The following is a 14321-nucleotide window of genomic DNA, read 5'->3' as shown; positions in this document are numbered from 1 at the left end:
TATTATTAATATCCCACTCATTTACGTGACATCATTCCTCATGCAACACAAAGGCATTCATAGGGGAGTTTTCTAAATATAGAAGGCTATTTTTGTTTCTCCAGCTTGATGTCACACTGTTTTGATTTTTAAATGACAGAATGTCTAAAGAAATGTAGTACAAGACACTTGTGTTTAGCTGTAAATTGAAGGGGAGGCTGAAGGGGACTTGTCAGGGTGTTCAATTTTTGATAATTACTGGTATATACTTAAGGCTGGATACATTGATATTCACAGTCATTTGTAATAATTTTATAGACAATAAAGTAATTCTGTACTTTATTATAAACAATAGATTCATTGTGTGATGGATTTATTCAGCTATTACGTTTTGTAAATACTATGATAAATATAAGAATGTATGAGAGTGCTAAGAAATGTTTCAACATCTGATTTTAATTCCAGTAGATAAATATATATATACTTGGACAGCCTATGTAGCAAATCATGGAAGTAAGTTGTTTTGTGTGGATGTGCGAGACTTCTGGTTCATTAGCCGCTGTAGGGAAATAACGAGAAGTGCTGTAAATTATAACACTGTTTGCATTACAAACCAGTGTGTTCATAATTAAGATAATACGTTAAGACACACCCGTTTGCAATATCAAGCAACAAAATGAGCTGTATTGTACAGCTAAAAATAGCTGGAAGCGAATGCCACCGGAAGCCAGACACATTAAATTTATAAATGGCCGCGCCCGGAAAAATATGTTGGAAACATTATACAAACTAATTTGCTAAATGTCACAATTATCCAATAAGAATCAGAATCCAGGTAACAGGAATATAAAACAGGGACAGAATGGAAAAACAGTGATAGAATGGGGACAAAAACAGATAGAGCATGTGAGATACAATCGGAAAGGTCAGTGGCCATCCTAAACGAAGCATGCTAAAAGACCCCAGACAGTTGAGTCATCACATTGTCTGCACTGCGGCCCCAGAAGATCGTGTTTACTTTTCCAGCACTCCACAGAATGGACCTGTGAAAGTATGTTACATGTAAGCACTGTTTTTATCTGCGCAAGTCAATAAATGAACAGCTTAAATGACTCTGGCACCAAGGCAACCTTAAGAGGGAGAATGGCCTCACTACATAACATCAGGTGCAGAAAAGCCCAAAAAAAGCCCAGGAAAGCTGCTAATCTAAGCAGACTTGAGAATAATGGATGCAGGATATGAGGCTCCTGGTATATACGTAAATTGGGCTAGATGATAGTGACTGTGCAAATGGCATGAGGGTCCTTGAGGATGACAAGGCTAGGACAGAGTAATACTTCCTGAGCTGCCATGAGACTTTTTAAGTCAGAAGAGAGGACAGCCATTACAACACCATCAGTAGCACACACACACACACACACACACACACACACACAGACACACTGTTAGATGGACTGGATGCTACGTCAAACACTGAAAGAGCATTTTTTATGACTGTGTTTGATTATTTAGTAATAAACCTCAAATATATGGTATTTTACACGTATGTCTTAAAGTCAGTTTAAAGGGTTAGTTTATTTATTAACATTATTTACTCACCTTCATGTTGTTCCAAATTCACAAGACCTCCGCTCGTCTTCCGAACACAAATTAGGGTGAGTAATTTCATTTACAGGTGAATTTTCATTTTTGGGTGAACTATCCCTTTAACATGAGCCCAATCATTGTGCTGATAATTCCATTACAGAATTTGCAAAAGGCATTAAAGGACCGTTCACACTAGATAACTATTATATTTTAATAATGGTTCTAATTCTATTAGAAAAGGAATTTTAATAAAACTATAACAATAATGACATTGAAGAACAATATTTTTCGAATCGCCCTCCGAATAATTTTTTCCAGCCTATAAACAATAAAAACATTGATGGCCATTCAGAATCCACCCATCTTGCTGTGCATTTAAAGTGGCAGGCAACAGAACTATGCATGCTTATAATAAACAGTTATAAAAAAGTTATCGTCTGTCAGTGTGAGCACGAATAGGGTTATATAGTAGTTACTGTTCTTGGTGTGAACAGGCCTTAAGCACAGTATTATACACATGGCTAATTTTTCTGCAATGTCCATGTGGAATATGGAGTGTCTGTGGAGAAAATGAATAGAAACCACAGAAAAATGTAGTTGTCTAAATTTTTACATGGCTTCTTTCAAGACAATTATTTATATTATATGGCCAGAGCACTCACTCTAGACTTCAAACAACCTTGAATGTTGTGTTAAAGCTTCTTTGAGGAGATTGTGACTTGTGGAACTATTCTGAATGCTAATCTTTCCCCACTTTTTTTCTCCATGTATGTCATGGAAAAGGTGCTATGGCTAGTCTGTGGGCCCATTTGCTTATTATATGTTTCTTCCAGTCTCAATTTGCAGTTTTTATGCTTTTAATGCTTTGTTGAATTTGGTCAGGCCATTGTGTCCTGACAGATTTTAAAATTTCGTCATTTTAGCGCAACAATTCGCTGTCTGTACACATTAAAAGGATCGTATAATTTGTATCATGCTATCTTTGCACTTTGATCCCTTACTAGATAAAAACTATTAATTTCTGCATTTTTTGTTATCTAAAAACAACATGCCTGGATCCCTTCATCATCTGTACATAGATTCATGACATTTAAATCTATAGTGACTAATGATGACTGAATGCACTAATATTTGTTAATGATATTAACAAATACTAACAAACCTTAGTGCTAATAAAATGTACTAATGTTTGTTAACATTTTTAATGAAAGTCATTATAAAATCTAAGAAAAGAATGTGGTTATTCCTTGTGACCTTGTTGGAAGTAGACTGATAATGAACTACATGTTCTGAATTTAAGGTAACAATCTATTCAGTTTGAAAGGTTAAAAACTTTGCAGAGTCTTTGCACTTTACAAGAGTTGTAAACAAATTGTGAAATTCATTTCATGCCTAGGAGGATGTAGGAGTACAAAAGGAAGCAGCAGATAGTGTGGTAAAGCACATCATAGAAGCAGGCATTTGTATCCAGTCCCACCCAAATTTGTGAATTAAAAATATGTATATAGGTTTAATATGCAAATATGTGGTTAAACTGGGCTAGTAAATCTAGGTTTTGTGTTTTACCTTTTTGCATTAAAAGTATTGTTATTTACCATTATTTATATACTATTTCAGTAATTTCAATTGTAAAAACGTTTTCAGGTTTTTTTTTTTTTACTTAAAGGTCCCGTTCTTCGTGATCCCATGTTTCAAACTTTAGTTAGTGTGTAATGTTGTTGTTAGAGTATAAATAATATCTGTAAAATTCTAAAGCTCAAAGTTCAATGCCCAGCGAGATATTTTATTTAACAGAATTCGCCTACATCGAACGACCAGTTTGGACTACAACCCTCTATCCTCCAGTAATGACGTCACTAGAACCGTCTTTTGACTAACCTCTGCCCACAGGAATACACAAAAAAGTAGGCGTGTTGTTGCATCTTGTTGCGCTCGCACGGAGAAGAGGAAGAGTTGCGTTTGGAGAGTGTGTTTGTCGCCATTTCGTCGAAGCGCTGTTATTTTTATCTCGGAGTCCAATCACCTTTGTTTGGCCTTCTAGGGACGCTGTACTTAGAGATCAATGGTTACAATTTATGTTTAACTCGGTTCCCGAAAATTATAATCCACATGTAAAACTATGTGCAGCACATTTTGCTGAGGACAGCTTCCTCAATCTCAATCAGTTTAATGCCGGATTCACACAAAGATTATTCTTGAAAGATGGAGCAGTTCCCTCTTTGTCTGGAGAAGGTGTTGTTTATGGACCACAACCGGTAAGTGTATTTTATTATTTAAGTTGGTGCATTTAACAGTTTCTGTTACTTATTACACAAAGGGCAACGCTCTTTAGCTTTGTTAACTAGACGGTAGGACTGTGCAAAAAAATCGAATGCGATTTTCATGCGCATCTCGTCAGTAAAGGCGTTCAAATCAGGATTGTCAGGTTTTCAAAACAAATCCTGCCCACTTGCTTCTTAAAACTAGTCCAAAACTAGCCCAATCGCGTTTCCAGGAGGGTAACGTGCGATCAGCTGCTGTCGAATCACAACACAGGAACCGCTGGCACAATCAGAACTCGTTGCATATTTCTGAAGGAGGAACTTTATAGAACAAGGAAGTCATCAGCCCGTTTTTATGACAGTGAAAACAGCGGTATACAGATAAGTTAATTGTGTGAAAAATACTGTTTTTTTACACGCAAAACATGAACACATGTTATATTGCACACTGTAAACACAATCAAAGCTTCAAAAAAACATGAAAAACGTGACCTTTAATATGTGACATTGATTAAAAGCATAGATTTTAGATTAATGAGATTTTACCATAGACAGGTCTAAGTGTTGTGACAAAAAGTAAATGTGGCAAACTGTGTTAAAATGTTGGCAGCTTTAAATGATTAGCACTACAAGATGGGATTATCGTTTGTTGTGTTGTACCTGGCAAGGACAAGCACACACTGAATCCATGGTTTTTCGTTCAGAACATCACTGCTTTGCTCACTTACACATGAACTGATCATTTGCTGAGTAAACAGGTTCTCATATTGAACAGCAGGCGCTTTTCCACTCACTCTACAATAAATCTTGATAAAAATCGTGTTCTTCCTGCTCTATTGTCACATAAAAATTAGCTCATGCTAGAGCATCAGGTAATCTCAGAGAGGGCAGGAGACCATGTGACAATAAATATGCAGTCTCACTGACAGTGATGCAGTCTACCTTTAGTCATCCATTACTTTCTCTCTCTTTCTCTGTATGTCTCAGGGGTTGGTCACTCTCTACAGGTGTGGAATAGCAATAGCAGTGGCAATATTCTGGAGACTCTAAACCAATCTATCTGGGCTTTGTTATGGAAATGCTGTAATCCCCTGTTTCCTCCAGAACAGCACTGAACACAGTCTGCAATAAATCCACGTATACAGACTCAGCGCACAGACGCAAATACACACTATGCAAAAAAAAGACTGGCAGAGAAAAGCAATGCGGTGGTAAAAGTGGACTTAAAGTAGAAAAAGATGGATGGAGAAAAAATTTCAGTGTTAGTGTGCATGTGTATAAATGTGTGTGTCATGGTTTCTACAAAAATTTCAATAATAACAAAATAGAAAAAAACTGAAATAATAAGAAATGTTTCTTGAGAACCATATTAGCATATCTGAATGATTTCTAAAGGATCATGTGACACTGAAGAGTATTGATCCTAAAAATTCAGCTTTTCCATTACAGGAATCAATCACAATTTTAAAAATGATTGATAATAATAAAAAATTATACAATTTTTTACACGTGTGTGTGTGTGTTTTAGACTATATGCTTAGTGAATATATTCTTCATAGTGTTTATGCCTCAGTGTAGGTAAGTACTAGTGGAAGTGGGTACAAACATTAGCCAGGTCACACACATCAGTAAGGTAAGAGTCATCTGGTAATGAATGGCATCTGAATATATCCATTATGCAGGAATGCAAAATACAGGTTTTGAATATTTATTCAGTTCTCACTGCTTTCCATAGACACACACAAAACAGATGTCCCTGTTTTCACAAAATAAAAGGTCTGAAATATCAGACCATGTGAATGAAACACATGGTCAATAGTTACAGAGAAGATCAACAGATTCATAATATATTACTGGATTCATTACATGTTATGTTCATTAATTGGTTAATATTATTTTATTTTCTTAAGTAGGAATTGCACTTCAAACCACTTTGAAAATCTGGGATTAAAAATGTAAATATACACTACATATATACATATACCACACACACACACACACACACACACACACACGCACACGCACACACACATATATATATACATATATATATATATATATATATATATATATATATATATATATATATATATTTAAAGAAAATAATTATTGAGCCAGTACAATTCATTTATTCTTGCTTTAGTTACATGCTCAAATAACTTATTTTTTCAATATTCTTCTTGTAGGACTTTATTTTTATTGTCAGTTCTACTTTTGCAGCTCAAACAGATGAACAGTTAATATATAATGTACCTGTAACCTTGGAAAAAGAATGATTCATGATTTTGAAAAATTTAAACAAAGAATTACATTATGACATTATAATGTAAAATAATTAAGAAATATAAAAATTTTCAATTTCAATGTCACCAGTCAGCAAATTTATGACTCTGGGCATGTGAATTTGTTTTAGAACTGGAGCACAAGATGCACTTTGGAACATTCTCAGTTAATAATACTACGTGATCATTAGGTTGTAGACACATACATTATTATTTTCATGTGTTAACAGACCCAAACACATGCACTCACACATTCACACTCCATTTGTGAGCGCTGTTATCATTAGATATATCTAAAGGAGATTCAGGTGGCCAGATGTCCTTTATTTCCTCTCTGGACATGTTTAATTTGATGAAGCTGATAGTGTTCCTGCGTCTGCAGGGAGCGGCCGGAGAGAGGAGATTATTAGCTCAAACTGAAACCACCTGTATATACGGCACAGCAGACTCACAGATAGTGCTGTGTGTGTTCAAATGCTGAACAACCAGCGATCTGCAGCAATAGATGAAAATGAAGTGAGATGAAGAGTGCGTGTGAGAGGCCTGTCTGGAATGATGATCCAACTTACGCTGACCTTCTGAGGGTAGGCTAAGGTGAAAAAATAAGGAGAAACTGATAGGAGAAACTGAGCATGTGTGTTAGGGATACATATAGACTAAGGATATGTTTGCAATGGCATAGGCTACTAGTATATCAGCTCTAAGTGAATGAAAACATCCTGCAAAGTTACATTTGAAAGTGCACGTGTATAAAGTTATTGTCTCTCAAAAGAAGAGTCAACTCTGAATCATTTAAACGAGTTGTTTTTCAAACGAATCCCAAGCTGTTTCATTTTGACGTTAACATGAAACATTGGCATATTGCCCATACCACTTGTTCTGACATTTTCCGTAATTAAGTGCTTTAATCGTATAACTCATGTGTTTTTAACATAAACTTGTGTGTATTTGACAGTTTAAGACATGAAAGAGAAGTGGTGAAGTTTAGTTGAAGAGTTTAGTACTCATGCCATGTGTCAGCTGCTTTCTGTGCACATGCTTTGGATGTGTGTGCTCAGAAAAGCGTATATCAGTAGTTGAAAATAATATGGTTTAAAAGACATGATAATCAGAACCAAACAGATGTTGATGCTGTATTTTTCATCAAATTGGCTTTAAACAGTAGTGTATATGTAAAATGCTTTCATAAAACTGCAGACATGTAAATTGAAACAATACAAAATGGTTGGCGTACAATACATTATATACTGTACAGTATGCTAGTATTCCATTCCAAATATAGCCACAGAAAAGAAAAATAGGAAACAAAGAGGCAAGAGTATTCAAAATGAAAGAGAGCAGCGAAACAAGTAGACAAACACACAATGAGAATGAGAGGGGGATGAGGAAAGGAAGAAGAGAGGACAGCAGCGAGCTGATTAATGGCACTGCTGATGAAAGGCTAGTATTGACGTCAGACACACAATAGACCGGAGAAGAAAGTGAGAGAGCGAGGGAGAAAGACTTTCACTCTAGCTCACACACCGTATTCGTGGAATATATGCACACATAATTTCATTCAAGTAGACAATGTTACATTCTCTCACATTCAGCAGTTTAAAAGCAGAATGAATTTCCCTTTGATGAGCACTCTACAAGATCCTTTTCACCCTGAATTAGCTTTAGAAGACTGAATTGTGGACCTTATAAATTGCTACTTCGCACAGAGCCACAGCCTAGCAGTTGCTCCAACACATTGAGCTGTGATGCTCACACAACGAATATATCACTAGCTACACTATTTTTAAGGAATGGTGCCAAATAAAAGCCTTGCTTTAGTATCTTGTTTATGAGCACAATGATAAAAGATGTAATTATCTCTGATACCTATGATCTCATATGCTCACCAAGGCTGCATTTAAAAATAGAGTAAAAACAGTAATATTGTGAAATATTATAGCATTTAAAATGTTTTCTATTTGAATATGTTTCAAATGTATTCCTTTGATGCAAAGCTGAATTTTCAGCATCATTACTCCAGTCTTCATTTCCTCCAGAAATCATTCTAATGTGCTGATTTGCTGCTTGTTATCAGTGTTGAAAACAGTTGTGCTTTTTCATATTTTTGTGAAAACTGTCATACAGGATTGAGGTAGTATAAAAAGACTATATAGGGTGTATCATGTAAGATATAAAGTAACCAGTATGTGATACAGTTAAATTTCTATACACAAACAGAAGACATTACAAAATTACTCATTCAAGAGTCATAACATCAGTCTTGTCATCTAGAGCTGCCTGATACACCATGACCGACCATGCAGTGTTTAACCTTGGTCATAATTTCTGCTAGTAATATTTTCATTACCGTGACATGACCTCAATCTTTGCTCCAAACACATGCTCAAGGTCAAAGCACTGCCTCATGTGGCCTGTCTTGGGCAGCAGAGCCAGTCGGTTACCTTGGTGACACAAGAGTACCAGCGGGGGTGGGTGGGGTGGGGGTGCTGCGGATACCTCCTGCTTAAAGAATGTCATGTCTGATAGTCTCTATGGGATCAGGGCCAATTTCGAAGAGATTAGGGACAATTTCGATGGGATTTAGTACATTTCATATTGGATTTTACTTGTTCCAAAGAACAATTTATGACCGGGATTATATAGAGATAAAATTAGGTTGAAAGCAGACTCCAAAAATGCAGACAGATGTGTTCAACCTCAGAAAACCTGTAGAGGTTGAGAGAGATTCTTGAGCATGACAATCTAAAGTTTTAGAATGAAAAATATGTGAATGCTGTATTTAAAACATTAGAATACCAAACAATACAATATATAGACGCTACCATTCAAATTTAGGGGGTCATTACATTTTTTTTTTATTATTAATAATCAACAAGAATATATTAAACTGATAAAAAATGACAACATACACATTTATAATATTACAGTTACATGTTCTATTACAATAAATTCTGTTATTTTGAACTTATTATTTATGAAAATAATGTTTCATGGTTCACACAAAAATATTAAATAGCAGAACTGCATAATTTCTAAAAGATCACATTACACTGAAGACTGAAGTGGCTGCTTGAAAATTCTGCTTAATTACATAATGAAATATATTAAAATATAATACAGGTGTTTTAAATTGGAATAATATTTCACAGTATTACTGTTTTTAACATGCAATTTTTTGAATCAACCTGTAATTGTTTTAAAGGTTTAAAAATATTATTCTTGTTTATTTAAATTAGTCTTGGCAAGACAAAGTATGTCATTTTATCCTGATTTTGTTGGAAATATAATTTTATCACAATTCTGAAATGGTGCAATGTTCATAACTTCTCAGAAAATGACAAAACAAATATCCTGTGATATATGTAAACACAGTTGGATTTTGTTAGTGGACAATTTAAATAAACAGCTGAGAGTGTTACACATGTGTTTTATGAGCGTTTATTTTCTAAAAATCCAAAGGGCCAAATGTTCCCATAGTTGAAGAAACACCCATAAACAAATGTGGGGCTGATGTGGTCAGTGCGGCTCGCTGATGCACAGGAGGTTTAAATTCATGCAGGTGTTCTAGTTTGACAGGAGTGTATCTGTGCTCTGAAGTGTTTTTTCCCCCCAAAGGCCATTCGCAATAGTGTTACACACTGCTCGGCACGTACAACAGCACACAATCGTGCAAACACACTTCTGTGCCTATTTACACAAACGATACCTACTTTATCTCCAAGTAAACACAACAGTTGCACAACAGCTGATTTCCATAAACACACAAATGCATGCTCTCAAATGCACTCTCTGTGTCTCTAAGCTGTGACAGGCAGTAGTACTGCTTTAACCACTTGGCGGCTGAGCAGTGACACTAAAGGACTAATGTGGTGCAGTGACGCCTGCCCTGCGCATGAGTCACGATGGCTCTGATCCGAGCTCTGCGACGTGAATGCTGAACATGGCAGCTGGCCCATACAAAACCAGTCAAGCATGAGAAAGCCAGTGTGTCCCTGCCAATCAGGAGCATCACAGCCTTGCAGGCCTGATTTGGGTTTGAAGCTCTCCTGTATGTAACAGTTCCAGAATTGTCTCAATCATAGGAAAGCTACTGATCCTTGCACAGTAAAAGAGCGCTAACTGCTATTTCTGGAAACAGATTCAAATGTCAAATGCATAAATGTAAATGAGAGTTGCCAGTTTCTGCCAACATGTGGACCTGTCTAGCAATGCGACAAAGCTGAGATAAGTTTATCTTTATGCAAATGAGCAGTGATATAATTTGGAAATGTGGAAAATGTAAAGTGAAGACACTGTACTAATCAACCGAAGAACAATAACATAAAAACAAACAAAAATGATTTTAATACTTAAATGAATAAGTTGTTCTAAGTTGTTCTGATTAAAAAAAAAAAAAAAAAAGTTTAAATCGGATTGTCTTTTTCTCCTACAGATGACAGGACCCTGTATGTTATAGTACCAAATTTAAAAAGTTGTAAAAAGTTGAGAGATTCTGAGACGTCACTTGCGGAAGTGCAGGTGTCTGAGAGTGAAAATTTGACGGCCCTATTTTAACGATCTAAACGCAAAGTGTAAAGCGCACGGCGCAGGTGCACTCAGGGCGTGTCCAAATTCACTTTTGCTATTTTAACAACGGAAAAACGGTGGTCTAAACGGGTTGTCCCTATTCTCTTAATGAATAATGGGTGTTTTTTTTGGGCATAACGTACAATAAACCAATCAGAGTCTCATCTTCCATTCCCTTTAAGAGCCTGTTGCGCTCGTGCCATGACGAATTTGCTATTTACACGGCGGAATTTGGCACGCGCAAAGACAGAACGCGTCTCCGAGATGAAACGGAGCTGATCGTGTGCAAACAAATAGATAGCCTAATTCTGATTAAATATATAGGCTATATATATATATATATATATATATTTAGCCTACAAAAAAAATCTTATGCATTGCAATCCTTTAATTTTTTATATTTGGCATGTTTGTGTGCTGCTGTGTGTTTAATAAGCAGCGTGTACGCTCTTTAAATAACAAAGAAAAAACATTGCGCCAGACTTTAGACCAGGTTTGAGCTGGTCTATGGCACAGTCTATTTTCAGCTCCTTAAAACACACCTCTTTTTTAGACCATCACGCCCATGGGCGCAAAAAATGAGCGCAAATGCATTTGCCAATTAAACGACGAAACGCTGGACGGGAAAATGCAAACGGCGCCGGACTGAAACTAGCAAACACACTTGCACATAGGGCCCTGAGAGTGTAAGTCTGAAAATGCAAGTGCATGTCTGCAGCCAGACCCCCTTTTTTGGGGGGGATAGTAGAGTGACAACAGGAAAGCATTGAGTGAAGAGAGGGGTGCAGTATCGGCCAAGGACTTCAAGATGGTAATCATCTGTATGTCGACACACTAACCATTAGGATATTGGCGCCGACAAAAAGAGTTATTTTTGCTGGTTTATAGGCACTGAGTGGTTAAATACACACTCTTTTATGTGTCAAAAAGTGTCTTTGCAGGAATCCTCATAAAACACAGTAATTTAGGTCATAAGTGAAAGCAAACAGATGAGAAAGAAATCACGCGTAACAATACATTGGATATGGACAGCTCTTAAAGTGACAGCAGTCTAATATTTTTGCTGCCTATCATTCATGTTAATCAAACAACAAATAAAGAGAAAATCTCTCACTGCTCTTGACTACATCACTTTTGTAATTTTAATAATAAGAATTTACACAGTGAAGATGCAATGTTTTATACATTTGCTTTATACAATGTATGCATTTCTTTTTTATTTGTTCTACATTTCCTTTTCCTATTGCTTATAATTAGTTTCTTATTATTTAATCGCTTACTGTTAATGCAATAAAGACCTTATTTAAAGGAAAATTACTATATCGTTATATATATCGTTACTGCAAAATAAAATTACTCATACCGTGATATAAGATTTTGGTCACATCGCCCACCCCATGTCAATGTTTATGAGATTTATTCCATCCAAACACTGTTGAGGCTAGCTGACTTTCTATTTATCACTAGATAATAGTGATCAATGTATTGTATATTATACTAGATTTATATGTAATAAAATCCCTGTCTTTATGCAGTGTACTGTTTTTAAACTAAATTAAATTAAGACTGGCTGCTTTACATTTGTTTAATAATTGAAGAACTTTGCAACAGTGTTGCACTGATTACACTGTAATCTTGTAAACTGTAATCTTGCATGCTATTTCTCATGTGACGTATGAATGTGCATTAATGATCAGTTAGTTATTATTATTATTATTATTATTATTATTATTAATAGCTTTGTTGATGCAACAAGAGCAGAACGAATTTCAGTGTAACTTATTCATAGATTCTTCCTTGCATAATTTTTTTCACTTAACTAAGTGCAACAATTTGCATACATTATTTTTACAATACAACACAAATTTGTTCCGCCTATGTGTCAAAGAATGAATCCATTGTTACCAAATGTTGAAAAACATAAATAAATAATTTGATGTCAGCAAGCACAGTATGAAAACAAAATTTATTATTAACAATAGACTGAAAATAGATTTGATTTCTGTCATCACATCACTAAACATCCCATTCAGCCAAGTTCCTGTCAGCTATACTTGTGGTCCCCATTGACACCAATGGAAACCGAATGCACTTGTTGCATTTGTATTGAAATGAGAAGGAAGATCTGGCAGTCTTGCACTGCCGAGTGTTTATTTGTCTGGGCCTGTGACCGAGAATTCAATCTCATCAGAGCCATTTTAACTGCATGGAGATAACTCATCACTTCTGCTTATTTGAAGAGAAAATGAGCATTGAGCACTGTCAAATAAACCAGCTCCAGTTCTGAGTCCCAGACTCCCTGGGAAAATAGAGTGATCTCCATGTCTCTCTCAAAGTTAAATATGGAACATTTGGAAGATTGTGATGTATGGAAAAAGAGCTGAATGGTGTGTATAGCAAATATAACCTCATATCCATCTAACCAAAGGCTGTCAAACAGAAGATGTAAGCTTTACCCAATAATTAGGATGTAGGGCCAGGACAAAAACACCTCAACCTTAAAAGAGGTCAGAGATTGGTGTGGCCCATTACTGGCAGTTGCTCAAGATCTTCATGCTGCATCATTATAAAGTAACAGCTGCGATCTGGGATCCGAACATGCTGTGTCTCCATACACAGATAGAGATTAGAAAAGCCTACACTTCATTATCAGAAGATAATCCTCCACCCCTGAGCCCGGGCTCTCTGCCGTGTTATTGTTTGAAAAAGTTCTTCCATTTCATTCTAGTCGGCTGAGTTATATTTAGATACCTGTAATACCAGAGGACTTGGGCCGACAGGACTGGTATTAACAAGTCTGATTGATTGTGTTATCAGTGGATTAGAGGAGTATATTTAGATTTTCTGTGAAAGGTGAGATGCTCTAGGATAAACATGGAATGACTAAGAATGTAAAGCCTAATAATTCACCTTTTTGAGAAAAAATTAACTGCCATTTTTTGTACTGTAGAAAGAAGGTGTGTTTGCACTGAAACAAAATAAAAAGTAACTTAATTTGTGTAGATTGCTTTTTAACTGGATTGTCAGTGGTTAGTTAAAAAGATGCAAATAATGTGATTTTGAGTGTTTTGTGCCACTTTTATTTGTGAAGTTTGCTATGTTTTATCACTTCACCTGCACATTTGATTTGTTTGACTACTAAACATTAATTTTTGTTTCCAGAAAAACCCAGGAAGGACAAAACTGTACGCCACAGTGCTGTTAAAAACAAATGTTTTGTGGTGACTTAGAGTCTAGCTTGCAGACAACAGTTTATATATGTATAAATACATATCAATATAAATCCATTTATATAATCATGACATCAGAAGAGTATGTATATAATCACAAACAATTCTAAAAACATTAAACATTACTATAAAACAAAATTGTTACAAATACCTTCCATTATAACATATAGGTAGTTATTTCTAAAGGAAAATGTTGTAAAATAAGAGTCAACTTTTTTTTTCCACTTTGTATGCACTGCACATATTCCACTATTGGCAATTTTACAAAAGACATTTTCAGTTCTATTTGACTTGTTCAATTGCATTTGAAGCTGACAGCCTGATGTCTTTGGCTCCAGGGCTGCTCGAGCTGCTTAACCTAAGGAATGAATGCATAAACCACCTGAGAAAGAACAACACACCTGCTCAGAACTCTA

General features: G+C 35.7%; 1 protein-coding gene across 1 annotated transcript in view; it reads right to left on the bottom strand.

The window, feature by feature from the left end:
- rcan2 (regulator of calcineurin 2) overlaps positions 1 to 14321 on the bottom strand; it is a 65226-nt gene that overhangs the window by 26730 nt on the left and 24175 nt on the right. The window lies entirely within an intron of this gene.

This window comes from Carassius carassius, chromosome 27 (assembly GCF_963082965.1).
Source record: "Carassius carassius chromosome 27, fCarCar2.1, whole genome shotgun sequence".
Taxonomy (NCBI): domain Eukaryota; kingdom Metazoa; phylum Chordata; class Actinopteri; order Cypriniformes; family Cyprinidae; genus Carassius; species Carassius carassius.
The sequence above is the reverse complement of the archived record's forward strand: the minus strand, read 5'-3'. Positions and strand labels throughout refer to the sequence as shown.